Source organism: Canis lupus, chromosome X (assembly GCF_003254725.2).
Source record: "Canis lupus dingo isolate Sandy chromosome X, ASM325472v2, whole genome shotgun sequence".
Classification (NCBI taxonomy): domain Eukaryota; kingdom Metazoa; phylum Chordata; class Mammalia; order Carnivora; family Canidae; genus Canis; species Canis lupus.
This window is the reverse complement of record NC_064281.1, coordinates 59039144-59053655: the sequence shown is the minus strand read 5'-3', so window position 1 is coordinate 59053655 and position 14512 is coordinate 59039144.

Sequence of the window (14512 nt, the reverse complement as noted above, 5' to 3'; positions counted from 1 at the left end):
TGTGTGTTTATATATGTGTGTATATGTATATGTGTATATGTATATGTGTATATATACAGGTATAATACAGGAGAATTTCTGTGCTTGTCTGGTTTAGAAGAAGTTCCAGTTTAGGGAAAGGGCATACATCCCCACTCTCTGACATGCTTAAACTGGCAGTACTTAGAGAAGTCTTTCCTCTTCTACTTGTAGCATGCCTCTTAGTCCCTCAAAAATGGCATCATCAGGGCCTCAGATGAAGCACTTTGTAGAATCTGTATTTATTCATACAGCAGTTTGGACCAAGCAGGCCAGCAGGGCTTTGAAATTTGTTCATGAGCCAGTCTCTACTTATCTCCCATTGGTATAAGATGATGGGGCTTACTGGTTTCCTTTTTCATCTTCTGAATGCTCTTTCCAACCTGTCTGTCACTTTCAGATTTGGGACAAATTGTCTAATTGTGTGATCTCTTTCTCTATAAGCAAAGCTCAAAGTGCAGCTTTGCATGAGCTGGGGGTCCAGGTGACATGCGCTCTATCATGTCTTAGGCCCATCTGCGCTTCTTCAGCACAACTGAGAAAGTAAGTGTAAACATAGATAACTGATTCCTTCGCTCAGGCCTATCCATACCACCCTCTCCAGCAAGAGCCAATCTTGCCTTTCACAGCCTGGAAGGCCAGCAAAAGCTACAGTTTTCTGACTGCATCATAAAGAATGAACATTGTCTGATCTTGAACATGCAGTGTCACTATTTACACTAAAACACCTTTCCACAAGATATTTAGTTCAAATCCTCAAACTGCTCATTTGTCTCATGCCCCCATCCCTATCCACTCTTGTTTTTCACTTCAACTTATTTTCTCTCTCCAAACCTCCAACACTGCCTCTCCCATCCTCACTCTTAGCTGATGACCTCCCTTTCTAATTCAACTCGAATTGACAAGTCCAAAATTGAACTCCCCCATCTTTCCATATGAACCTTCTTCAGCTGCAGTACTTTCCATCGCAGGGCAATGGCAAGTCTATTCATTCAGTTGTTGTGCCAAAGACTTGAGAGTGATTCTTCACTATGCTGCTGTACTCACCCCTCATTTTCTTTTTTTCTTTTTAAGATATTTATTTATTTATTTATTTATTTATTTATTTATTATTAGAGAGAGAGAGAGAGAGAGAGGCAGAGACACAGGCAGAGGGACAAGCAGGCTCCATGCAGGAAGCCCGATGCGGGATTGGATCCCGGAATAATTCCGGGATCACGCCCTGAGGCAAAGGCTCAACCGCAGAGCCACCCAGGCGTCCCTCACCCCTTATTTTCAACCTGTCAGGAAATCCTGTGAGCTCTTTTTACAAAATATGTCCAGAAACTGACCACTTCTCCCCACCTCCACTGCTGGCATCCTGTTACAAGCCACCATCAGTTTTTTCCCCCTAGCTTGTTGAAATCGTTTCCTGACTTCTTTCTCTGCTTCACCCTCCCGCCCGCCACCCCTCTCCAAACTGCCCCACTGATAATCAATCCAGCAGCCAAAATACTGCTATTAAAACATATAATCAGATCGTATAATGCCTCTGCTTAAATCCAGCAGCTTTCGTTTTATCCAGGATAAATTAAGAGTCCTTATAATTGCCTACAAGGCCATATGTGATTTGTCCACTAGTTACCTCTCTTGTCTCGTAGTACTCTCCTCCTTTCTCATTCCCCTTTGGCCACAGTGACCACAAAGAAAGGGCTTTGGCACCATCTGTTCTTTCAGCCTGGAACATTCTTTCCCACAAATGTCTGCATGATTACCTCCCTCATCTCTTTTATGTCTTTGATTAAATGTCCCCTTTCAACGCGACTTACCCCTAAACATCTAATTTCAAATGCCCCTCCCCACCACACATACAATTCCCATTTACCTTGTCTTATTTTGTTCTTTTCTTGAATGCATTTTGTTCTTTCAACACATTATGTAATTTACTTCCTTATTCTGATTGTTTGCTTGTGTCTGCACACTAGAAGGCAAGCTCTTCAAAGCCAGGGTGGTGGTGGTGGTTGTTTAGTATGTATGTCTGATTGTTCACTCATTTGTCACAGTAGTGACTGGCATGTAGGAGGTGCTCAATAAATGTTCGTTGAATGAATAAATATGTATTACCAACATCCTCCATGTGCGTTCAACTTTTTTTAATCCAGTGAAGAGTGAGAGGGAGATGTTAATGTCCCCCACAAAATTGTTTCCCTCAATTTCCCCTTATGGTTGCACCATCATCGACAAAATCCCAAAGACAAAGAAAACTGTTTCTAACACGTATAATAGGCAGAGGGTAAATAACCCTGAGGAACAAAAACAGACGATAAATAGCACACCAAACAGTGAAACAGACAAGCAAAGAAAACACATTAGGGCACCCACGAATCAATGAACACTGTTCACAAACAATTTGGTAGTGGTGGTGAGGGTAAGGAAACAAACTACTTTGTTCAACTGTGCTCACACAGGAGTGTTGTAAAAAAAAAAAAATGTCCATGAATGTTACTGTTGTATCTGAGAGGTGTTGGGACAGTGTTGGAGAGGAAGTTCACTCATTATACGGTAACCTCCCTTGGATGACTCCTGGGAGAAACCTACCTCAGGGAACAGCATAGTTATTCCTTCTGTGCAGTCATTCAGGTTTGACCTCAGGGATACTGTGACTCCTGTTGGTGATCACCTTTCCTCTTCTTTTTTTTTTTTAAGATGTTATTTATTTATTCATGAGAGACAGAGAGGCAGAGACACTGGCAGAGGGAGAAGCAGGCTCCCTGCAGGGAGCCCGATGCGGGACTCAACCCAGGACCCCGGGATCACTGACCTGAGCAAAAGGCAGACGGTCAACCACTGAGCCACCCAGGTGCCCCAACTTTCTCTCTTTCTATTTAGGCAGCTTGAAACCGTAGATCCACATCTCTGGCCAACTGGCAGTAAATGCATAGAACCTTATGGCATGTGCTTTGTGTTCATCTGATTAGACTTCCACATTGTAATTTGGCCTTGATTTCCTCACCCAATATATTTATTGAAATCTTGATTTTCTTTTGCATTGATGTATTTTGTAAGCCGTGTGATTCCTCAGCTCAAAGCCTGCCGATGGCTTCTGATCTCACCCAGAGTAAAAAAAAAAAAAAAAAAAAAAAAAAAAAAAAAAAAAGAGAGAAGACTCAAATTAATAAAATCATGAATGAGAAAGGAGAGATCACTACCAACACCAAGGAAATACAAACGATTTTAAAAACATATTATGAACAGCTATATGCCAATAAATTAGGCAATCTAGAAGAAATGGACGCATTCCTGGAAAGCCACAAACTACCAAAACAGGAACAGGAAGAAATAGAAAACCTGAACAGGCCAATAACCAGGGAGGAAATTGAAGCAGTCATCCAAAACCTCCCAAGACACAAAAGTCCAGGGCTAGATGGCTTCCCAGGGGAATTCTATCAAACGTTTAAAGAAGAAACCATACCTATTCTACTAAAGCTGTTCAGAAAGATAGAAAGAGATGGAGTACTTCCAAATTCGTTCTATGAGGCCAGCATCACCTTAATTCCAAAACCAGACAAAGACCCCACCAAAAGGGAGAATTACAGACCAATATCCCTGATGAACATGGATGCCAAAATTCTCAACAAGATACTAGCCAATAGGATCCAACAGTACATTAAGAAAATTATTCACCATGACCAAGTAGGATCTATCCCCGGGACACAAGGCCGGTTCAATACTTGTAAAACAATCAATGTGATTCATCATATCAGCAAGAGAAAAACCAAGAACCATATGATCCTCTCATTAGATGCAGAGAAAGCATTTGACAAACTACAGCATCCATTCCTGATCAAAACTCTTCAGAGTGTAGGGATAGAGGGAACATTCCTCGACATCTTAAAAGCCATCTACAAAAAGCCCACAGCAAATATCATTCTCAATGGGGAGGCACTGGGAGCCTTTCCCCTAAGATCAGGAACAAGACAGGGATGTCCACTCTCACCACTGCTATTCAACATAGTACTGGAAGCCCTAGCCTTAGCAATCAGACAACAAAAAGACATTAAAGGCATTCAAATTGGCAAAGAAGAAGTCAAACTCTCCCTCTTCGCCGCTGACCCAAAAGCCTCCACCCCAAGATTGCTAGAACTCATACAGCAATTTGGTAGCGTGGCAGGATACAAAGTCAATGCCCAGAAATCAGTGGCATTTCTATACACTACCAATGAGACTGAAGAAAGAGACATTAAGGAGTCAATCCCATTTACAATTGCACCCAAAAGAATAAGATACCTAAGAATAAACCTAACCAAAGAGGTAAAGGATCTATACCCTAAAAACTACAGAACACTTCTGAAAGAAATTGAGGAAGACACAAAGAGATGGAAAAATATTCCATGCTCATGGACTGGAAGAATTAATATTGTGAAAATGTCAATGTTACCCAGGGCAATATACACGCTTAATGCAACCCCTATCAAAATACCATGGACTTTCTTCAGAGAGTTAGAACAAATTATTTTAAGATTTGTGTGGAATCACAAAAGACCCCGAATAGCCAGGGGAATTTTAAAAAAGAAAACCATAGCTGGGGGCATCACAATGCCAGATTTCAGGTTGTACTACAAACCTGTGGTCATCAAGACAGTGTGGTACTGGCACAAAAACAGACACATAGATCAATGGAACAGAAGAGAGAACCCAGAAGTGGACCCTGAACTTTATGGCCAACTAATGTTCGATAAAGGAGGAAAGACTATCCATTGGAAGAAAGACAGTCTCTTCAATAAATGGTGCTGGGCAAATTGGACATCCACATGCAGAAGAATGAAACTAGACCACTCTCTTTCACCATACACAAAGATAAACTCAAAATGGATGAAAGATCTAAATGTGAGACAAGATTCCATCAAAATCCCAGAGGAGAACACAGGCAACACCCTTTTTGAACTCGGCCACAGTAACTTCTTGCAAGATACATCCACGAAGGCAAAAGAAACAAAAGCAAAAATGGACTATTGGGACTTCATCAAGATAAGAAGCTTTTGCACAGCAAAAGATACAGTCAACAAAACTAAAAGACAACCTACAGAATGGGAGAAGATATTTGCAAATGACGTACCACATAAAGGGCTAGTTTCCAAGATCTATAAAGAACTTCTTAAACTCAACAGCAAAGAAACGAACAATCCAATCATGAAATGGGCAAAAGACATGAAGAGAAATCTCACAGAGCAAGACATAGACATGGCCAACATGCACATGAGAAAATGCTCTGCATCACTTGCCATCAGGGAAATACAAATCCAAACCACAATGAGATACCACCTCACACCAGTGAGAATGGGGAAAATTAACAAGGCAGGAAACCACAAATGTTGGAGAGGATGCGGAGAAAAGGGAACCCTCCTGCACTGTTGGTGGGAATGTGAACTGGTGCAGCCACTCTGGAAAACTGTGTGGAGGTTCCTCAAAGAGTTAAAAATAGACCTGCCCTACGACCCAGCAATTGCACTATTGGGGATTTACCCCCAAGGTACAGATGCAATGAAATGCAGGGACACCTGCACCCCGATGTTTATACCAGCAGTGTCCACAATAGCCAAACTGTGGAAGGAGCCTCGGTGTCCATCGAAAGATGAATGGATAAAGAAGATGTGGTTTATGTATACAATGGAATATTACTCAGCCATTAGAAACGACAAATACCCACCATTTGCTTCAACATGGATGGAACTGGAGGGTATTATGCTGAGTGAAGTAAGTCAATCAGAGAAGGACAAACATTATATGTTCTCATTCATTTGGGGAATATAAATAATAGTGAAAGGGAATATAAGGGAAGGGAGAAGAAATGTGTGGGAAATATCAGAAAGGGAGACAGAACATAAAGACTCCTAACTCTGGGAAACCAACTAGGGGTGGTGGAAGGGGAGGAGGGCGGGGGGTGGGGGTGAATGGGTGACGGGCACTGAGGGGGGCACTTGACGGGATGAGCACTGGGTGTTATTCTGTATGTTGGTAAATTGAACACCAATAAAAAGAAATTTATTATAAAAAAAAAAAGGAAGCCCAGTTCTTGGCCTGTAAAGAATACCAGATTTTTTTTTTATAAGCTCATTATGCTTTAATATGATGATGGATCATCCCTGCCCGCCAGCACCATCCTCGGAATGGTGATGAAGGTCGAGACACCCGAGAATACCAGATTTAATTTCTGGCTAACTCTCCGGGGCTTCCTCTCCCCTTCACTCACTCTGCCCTACTCAAACTGGAATCAGCTTATACTTTTAATAAAATCTTCTGTTTCTGGGGTGATTGTGCCACATGATACATGTCGCAGCCACAGACTTTTTTTTTTAAACCCAGCTTTTGATGGCAAGTCTCCAAGTCTGCTTGCCCCTTGTGCATGCCAACATTTGAATAAAGCACATCTGTTGATCATATCCCCAAATGCTATGTATTTTGCTACTCTTTCCACCAATAGCATTGCTGGTGTACCTGTCTGGTCAGTACTAAATTCTTGTCCTACAGCTCACCCTCTGAGAAGAAAGAGTCACCAGCCACCACTGAGACCATTAGATCCGTGATGACAGCTACCTTCTATCTTAGTGTATACATATTGCCTGCCAGAAAAAGAAGATCTGAGTCCATTTACTGGGGCCTTTCTACAAAACAACACTCATCACCCTTGTGGTCATTTATCTCTGGCTTTCTCCATCCATGTGAATCCACCAAACTTCCAAGGCTCCCTCCCCCAGCTTATCCAGTATGATCGTCCCCTCCCTACTTGGATAATTTCCCACAGCCTGCACTGCTAGCCCAAGATGGGGAAATGGAATACGCAATACAAGAGAGGCTAGACTTTCAGTGGCAATGTGGTATCGCCAAAGCCTTCTTTACCTAGAAGGATCCTGCCTAGAGGACTGATCCCCAGAGCCACGTGGGAAGTGCCCTGGTTAGGTCTAAACATTCTAACGACTGAATCCTTGGAAATCCAGGCCTCTGGAAATCTGTGGTATGGGATTTCATCAATTTGGAGGTGCACAGGAAAGCCAATGGGGCACAAATAGTTTGAGGGTCATGAGTTATTTATTACCGGAAGGTTCAGGGTCAAGGCCCAGAAGGTTTCTCTCTTTTGCTTCCTTCCACCTCAGGGAATGGCCTTAGGCAATGCCTCTGGAGCCAGTTCACTCAGTCTTCTCTGACCGGCACTGCCAGCCCTTCCTTCCAGATCTTGTTCTTGTGTTTAACCCACCATATGGACTTGACATCCTCACCAGGGAAAATTTGGAAATTGGGGAAAGTTACCAGGATGAATTAAAAAAAAAAAACACCATAATTCCACAACCAATGTATAGTCACTCTTAGTTCTTAATTTACTCCCCATGGGTCTCTTTCCTATGGGAGTAAGATAATATAGCACATAACCCACTACCATGAGATCCAGTGGTGTCCCTTGCTGCATCCCAGACATTGCTGTGTCTGGGAGCATGTGTGATGATCTGCAAAAATGATCTTCCTTCCCCCTACCCACTTACCCCCATCCTTCATGGAAAAAGATGGAAAAAGATGCTTAGCCCCAACATTAGTCAGGCAATAAAATATATATATATATATATTTTTTTATTTATTTAAATTCCGGTTAGTGAACATGCAGTGTAATATTAGTTTCGGGTGTCCAGTATTGTAGTTCAACACTTCCATACATCAACACCCAGTGCTCATCACAAGTGCGCTCCTTAATCCCCATCGCCTATTTAACCCATACCCCCACCCCACCCCCCACCTTCCTTCTGGTAACCATCAGTTTGTTCTCTAGAGTTAAGAGTCTGTTTCTTGGTTAGGCAATTAAAATAATTAGTCACAGTGAAATACCATTTCTTTTCTATCAGAGGACTATTTGATTTAGGGATGGAAAAGGACTAGGAAATGAAATCCTAAGGAAGAAAGAACCAGGAAGCCCAGCATGGCCCACTAACAGCACTGTGGCTGTGTGAGGGGAGTGGTGATATCCCTTACCCAGGTTGGTCCCCTGGCCCAGTTCCTATGGGACTGGATATGAATCCAATGAGGGGCTGAGAGTAAAAACCAGAAGAGTTGTTTCCATAATAAGAGTGATGAAGCAGTGCAAATCACTCAGCACAGGCCAAATGGCTTCCTTTCATGGTGGGTGACCACCATGTGCAACTGGTGGGCCTGTGGTCAGCCCAAGGGATGCCCCTGTGCCACCAAGCACCACAGGAGCCACTCTCAGAGAGATCTGATACCTGGGTCCAGTGCCCTGGATTCTTTTGTAGATGCGGCTGAATAAAAACAGGGTTAACACCAGGTCAGCAGAAGAGGCTCATCGCCAATCTCATCCCTGCCTTTTTCTCTGGATGCTCCAGAACTCCTAGTGAGCTCTGAATCAACATATTCAGCAGTCCCAGCTGGGGTATGTGATGGCCACCAAGGTTATCACCAGGCTTAGGCATGGATGGACAGGCTCGATGGCATATCCGGACATATGATTCCGTATCTTCACCCGAGAATAGAATACAATGGAATGGAATGGAATGGAATGAAATGACAGAGGAGATCGGAAATATGGGCGTGGGGGAGGCTTAAGAGTGCTGTGATTAAAGAATTGATCCAAGTCCTAAATGACCAAATTGTTCTGATCATTTAGGAAAACACACACACACACACAACCGAAAGAAAATCTTCCACATTTCTAGCTGAGAAACTTTGGAGATGGGGCTTGGATTATCAAGTGTTAATAACATTAAAAACTGTTTTATGTTTCTATTAAAAATGTTCTGTGATTATGAGAAAGCAGAAAAGGAAAAAAGGAGCAGAGGAGGGACTCCTGGGTGGCTCAGTGGTTGAGTGTCTGCCTTTGGCTCAAGGCGTGATCCCAGAGTCCTGGGATCCGAGTCCTGCATCACGCTCCCCAGAGGGAGCCTGCTTCTCCTTCTGCCTATGTCTCTATCTCTCTCTGCGTGTCTCTCATGAATAAATAAATAAAATCTTAAAAAAAAAGAGAAGGAGCAGAGGAAGAGGAGTAGAGAGAGGGAGGGAGAGAGAGAGAAACAGAGACACACACACAGAATAAAGACAAAGTAAGGAAAGAAGGGAAAGACAAATAAGAGACTATGTATAGAGACCGGCCACGGGCTTAGTTCATTTCTCTTCTTGAAACCCAGGGCTGCTGCCACTAAAGCCCAAAGTCCTGATGATAAGTTTCTGGTATTGCGCTTGCTTAGTGAAGCTCTCAGAGCTTCTGCTGAGGAAAATTTATGACCCACTGCAGCAAGACAGAAAACTTGCTGTTTTTTGGGGTCTATGCCCAACCAGTGTGACAGCCCTAGTTCACCCTAGCACCAGGAAGTTGCAGCTGGACCCCCAAGTACCATGGCTAACTTATGCCTATTTCTCCCCTTCATTGCCCCGAGCCTCCCTCTTCCGTAGCAGATGCGGAGCAAAGGAACGTTTGCAGAAAAAAAAAAATTTTTTTTTTCAGAGCCTTGGTCTGAGCTATGTCTGGAAAGTCCATGGCATCCTGAATGATATAGAATTTACTGAGCATTTATTAGGCTCCAGGCCTTGTTCTAAGAGCTCATATGTTCACTCATTATATAACTCCATCATTAAAACAACCAAGTGAGGCAAGCGCGACTATAACCTTCACTTTCGCAGTGAGGAAACCAAGGCTCCATGAGCCTTAGAAACCTACCTAAGGTCACACAGATCATAAAATTCAGGTGCCTCTGAATTAAAAGATGACATACTTTACTTTATTCATAAAGCATCATGGCCCTGAGGCTGAAGAGGAGAATAAGGTTGGTAATTTCCAAGGAGGAGGTGATTTTAAATCTGGCCTGATTTCAAATCACTTTGAACTACCCCTGCTGTACCTAGGGAGGCACCTTCTCTCTTAAACATCTACTCACAGACAGACAGACAGACACACACACACACACACACACACACACACACACACCACACACACACCACACTGACTGGCATGGAGCAGTCGGAGGCCCATGTGATCCAGACTCAGCAGTTCACAGAATGATTATTTCCTTACCCTTACTCATGAACAATATTAAATCAATACTCCCAGAATTTTCTTGGAAACTTAAGGCATCAGAAGCTTCCAACTTTAGCCCAGAATGTGTTCTCTTCAGTTGTACAGATTCCACCATCCCCTAAGGATAGCTTAGAGCCCCTCTCCATCTTCCCATAACGCCCTGGGTGTATTTTTATCAATCCATTCATGCAACAAAAAATCGTGGAACTTCTCTAATATATGTCAGCCACTGTATTTATTCCTTGTAATCTCTGTCATTCAATTACTACTATCTTATTTTTAATGATCAGTCTTAATGTAACAATACCTCTCACTAGGATGGGTGCCTTGTCACTATTATATACCTAGGGCTTAGCCACATATGGGCACACCTCTGAGTAGGCTCTCAACCAATACTGGAGATTGAATGGAAAATTTCATGAGGTATATACTTACTGCATGTAAAAAATTAGGAACACAAGGAGGAGATAAAATATAAACTAAATGGAATGTGAACCTCACTGTGGGTAAAGAGATAATGCCACATTGAAGGTGGAGTACCAAAAAGGGAGGCTCTTATAATACTTGCAAAGACACATGGGGATCCCTGGGTGGCTCAGTGGTTTAGCGCCTGCCTTCAGCCCAGAGCGTGATCCTGGAGTCTGGGGATCGAGTCCCGCATCAGGCTCCCTGCATGGAGTTTGCTTCTCCCTCTGCCTGTGTCTCTGCCTCTCTCTCTCTCTCTCTCTCTCTCTCTCTCTCTCTCTCTGTGTGTGTGTGTGTGTCTCATGAATAAATAAATAAAATCTTTAAAAAAATCTGCAAACACACTTTGCAATATAAACCAGGGTCTGTACACTCAGATAAGAATATATCTTAGGCAGGATGGCAAAATAACATCCAGCCCTATAATGGGAGCCCCCTCTTCTTAGTCTCAGGTTTGCTTTATGGGTGGGGTGGGGGTGGGGGCCTGCCTATCATACTGTATGTAACACAATCCCCAGGCACGCCAGGGACATTAGACACGAGGAGTGAAAGAGCATGAACATGAAAGTCCTTCCTTTTAGGAATGGACACCTTCTACTATGACTCGCTGGACTCTCCTATCTGTCTCTCAAGGTATTAGAAGTTCTGAATTCCCAAAACCTACCCAGGAGAAGTGTTGCTACTCCAGACCTACATACTTCCTAACTATGCATAGGTTTGAAGGGCCAACTTTGCCCACCAGTTGCCCTAGAGATAGCAGATTTTATTGGTGAATTCTGTTGACAGGACCCATCCCATATTCTGCAGGTCCCATTCATTTACAAGACATTGCCACTTTTGTTTTCAGACAAGGGCCATTTCAAGCAAGGAGACAAGAGAACATTTCTCAAATCCACCTCCCCGAAGGGTTGGCGTTGGGTGTATTTAAGGATAAGGGGTCAGGATGTCAAGGGGTATGTAGGGTTGAATGGAATATGCTGATTGCACATAGGGACAAAGGGGGGGGGTGTCCTCCTTTCTGAGCATGTGCATTTGGGAATCACGCCCCTTCGTGAGACACATGTTCAGAAAATGGTGACATAAACATGATGAATGGGAGAGATCTTGGGTTTGTCGTCACAGAGGTTACTTTCGGTCACTTTTGGCCTCTTCCACACGGCTGCAAGAATTCTTCCCGATTAAGTTCCAGTCTTAGTTAGTCTCATAGGTGGTTGGTCAACCACTGCGAAACAGACTCATAACTCAATCAAGTTAACCAGAGTTTCTTTAGGGTAGAACGATTAAACATTTGTTGATGTGTCGGTTTCACTTTCAATTTGTCAGGGGTTTGTTTTTGATTGTTTTTTTTTTTTTTTTTTTTCTGGACAAGGGCCCTGAATTGTCTCATGGTCCCTGGTATAGTACTCAGGAATGATGCAGGCCTTCTGACTTTAAGTTGTGCTGCAGGTGGCAGCAGGGAGCAGCTCCTCCTTTCTTTCTACAGCTATTGTTGAATCACAAATAAAAGCAAAGTTTTCATACACTGAGCCGCTTTTCTAAATTAGGTTTCACACTACATCAATCTCAGAATAACTCTTCAAGTTGAGTATTTTTCTTTTCACTATTTGAAAAAGAGAAAGAGGGAGGGAAGGAGACAGGCAGGGGGTGAAGAGGGAGACAGACCCTGTACAAAAACAATAGATGGAAGAATTAAGACTCGATTCAAGGTCTAAGCTTATCACTAGTTGGCATTATGGATATTAAGTGGTGTTTCTTGAGTTTTCCTTCCTGAGAAGCAAATCTGTGACAAAAGAGCAGTAGCTGGAGTCCATGGCCAGCCTGGCAGCACTATCTTATCACAGCACCCCTGGGAACACTAGAGCTACTTTTGATGGTAATGGGGTGGGATGGAGGTGAGACTGTGGACATGACACAAAGCTGAGAGGGACTTATGGAGACTAGTGAATGCCCATACCTTTCCTTCAGTGAGGGTGGTGTCAATGTCATGATGTCAACCCTTCCTGGCCACTGTATCCCAAGACAGAGCAAGATTTTCAGGGACTTGTGAGTCTCTATGTCAAAAGGAATGCAGTGCATTGTGTTACCTCCTGTAACAACTGTGTCAGATGGCCAGGATGGCATCTTAAGGGGCCATTGTATGTCCTCCTGACCACAAAACAGTCCTGGAATATGATCACCACATTCACACGCAACAGCTTCAGCAAGATGGCACCAGCCATCTCTTCTACCTGGCCCCTGTTACATTTTGTAAATCAGGTTTTCAGTTTTCACGGAACACTCTCTCAGATGGTTTCTGACCACAACCCCAGCTTTTTATTCCCCTCTCAACTTTTAGTCACAAGTTTCAAGGCCAATCAAATTTGCTTTCCTGTCCTATAGTCCAATAGCCAAACAGTCCATGAGAACTACACCCTACAATACTATCTGCCTATTTAGCTGCTGGATTCATGTTTCATATCTCACTGACCTCATTGCCCCAGGACACTCTACCTCATACCATTTATGGCTTCCAGCCTGTGTGCATGAATTGGATTCTTTCTTACTTCTTTTTTTTGAAAAGCACTTTGTTATTTATTTATTTATTTATTTATTTATTTATTTATGATTTTATTTATTTGAGAGAGAGAAAGAGAATGCACATGAGCAGGGGCGGGGGGCAGAGGGAGAGAGAGAGAGAAGCAGGCTCCCCGCTGAGGGCAGAGCCTGATGTAGGGCTCAATCCTAGGAACCTGAGATCATGACCTGAGCCAAAGTCAGACGCTTAACAGACTGAGCCACCCAGGTGCCACCAATAATACATTTATTATGCATGTTGCATAGATGCTTGCCAGTGACAGGTACTATGTAATTGTTGGGTTTAGGGTTCGGGATTTATCCACTAAGTCAAGTTTGTTCACATGTTCAAAACTTCTAAATTCTTATTAGGTTGTAGGCTGTTTGAGCAGTCAATTGCTGAGAGACGTGTTAAAATATCCCACCATTTTACTGGATTTGTCCGTTTATGCTTGTAATTCTTTCAATTTTTGGTTTATGTATTTTGAGGTGGTCTTACAGCAAGGTTTCTGGGACAAGTTCCAATCTGGAATAGCATCCTGGGGTCATGGTTGCACTCCCTCCTGGCCATAGAACACACCCCGTGGACACAATCACTCAAGATGCCATCTCTAACATCCTATCTTGGCATGAAGCACACTTACTATAAGATGACGCAAGTCAGCCCCGGTAGGTTTTATGAACCACATAATTTACAGGAATATTACAGGAAACACTTTTATTATCCAGATTTTATATTTTCATAGCAGACTAACTTAAATGGTTTCTGACCATAGTCCTATTTTTCCTCTCAACTTTTAATGACCAGTTTCAAGGTCCTTCAAGTTTGTCTTCCCATGTAGTCTGACAGCCACCATGACCATGTGATCCATATTTTTAAGGAGTATCTACATGGCTTTACCAACTGCAACTAGCGGCACTCACCCAACTGCCTTGCCAATGACAAACATATTTGATAATGGAAGTTGCTTCCATTGACGTGTAACGTCAGATGCCTTCTTCTACCCCATGGTACCCTAGCTCCAGCAATTACAGCTTTCATTTTCTCCACACCCCTGTTATCCCTGGCACTACAGATACCTCAGCACCTTAGTCAGGACTGGTGACACCTTTGGATCCATCCATGGCATGTCCATATTACCTGTCTTCGAAGGAAGCTGAAGGTCAACTCAGTGGTGCCCTTCCAGAAAAGAGAAAGAATCATCCCAGGTGAACTTCCATCTCCATGTTTCTTACCCCACACCCAAAGGTCTTTCTTCAATATAGTTCTTAAAGTCCACCAACTCTCTCCTTTTATGTTCCTGGCCCATCCTTCTTTCTCTTATTTTAGTAACCAGCTACCTTGAGTCCATTTGAAACAATCGGTGTGAGTGCAAAGGCCAATGCTTATTTTGATAGCTCTGCCTGGCCTGGCAATGGGAAAGGCCC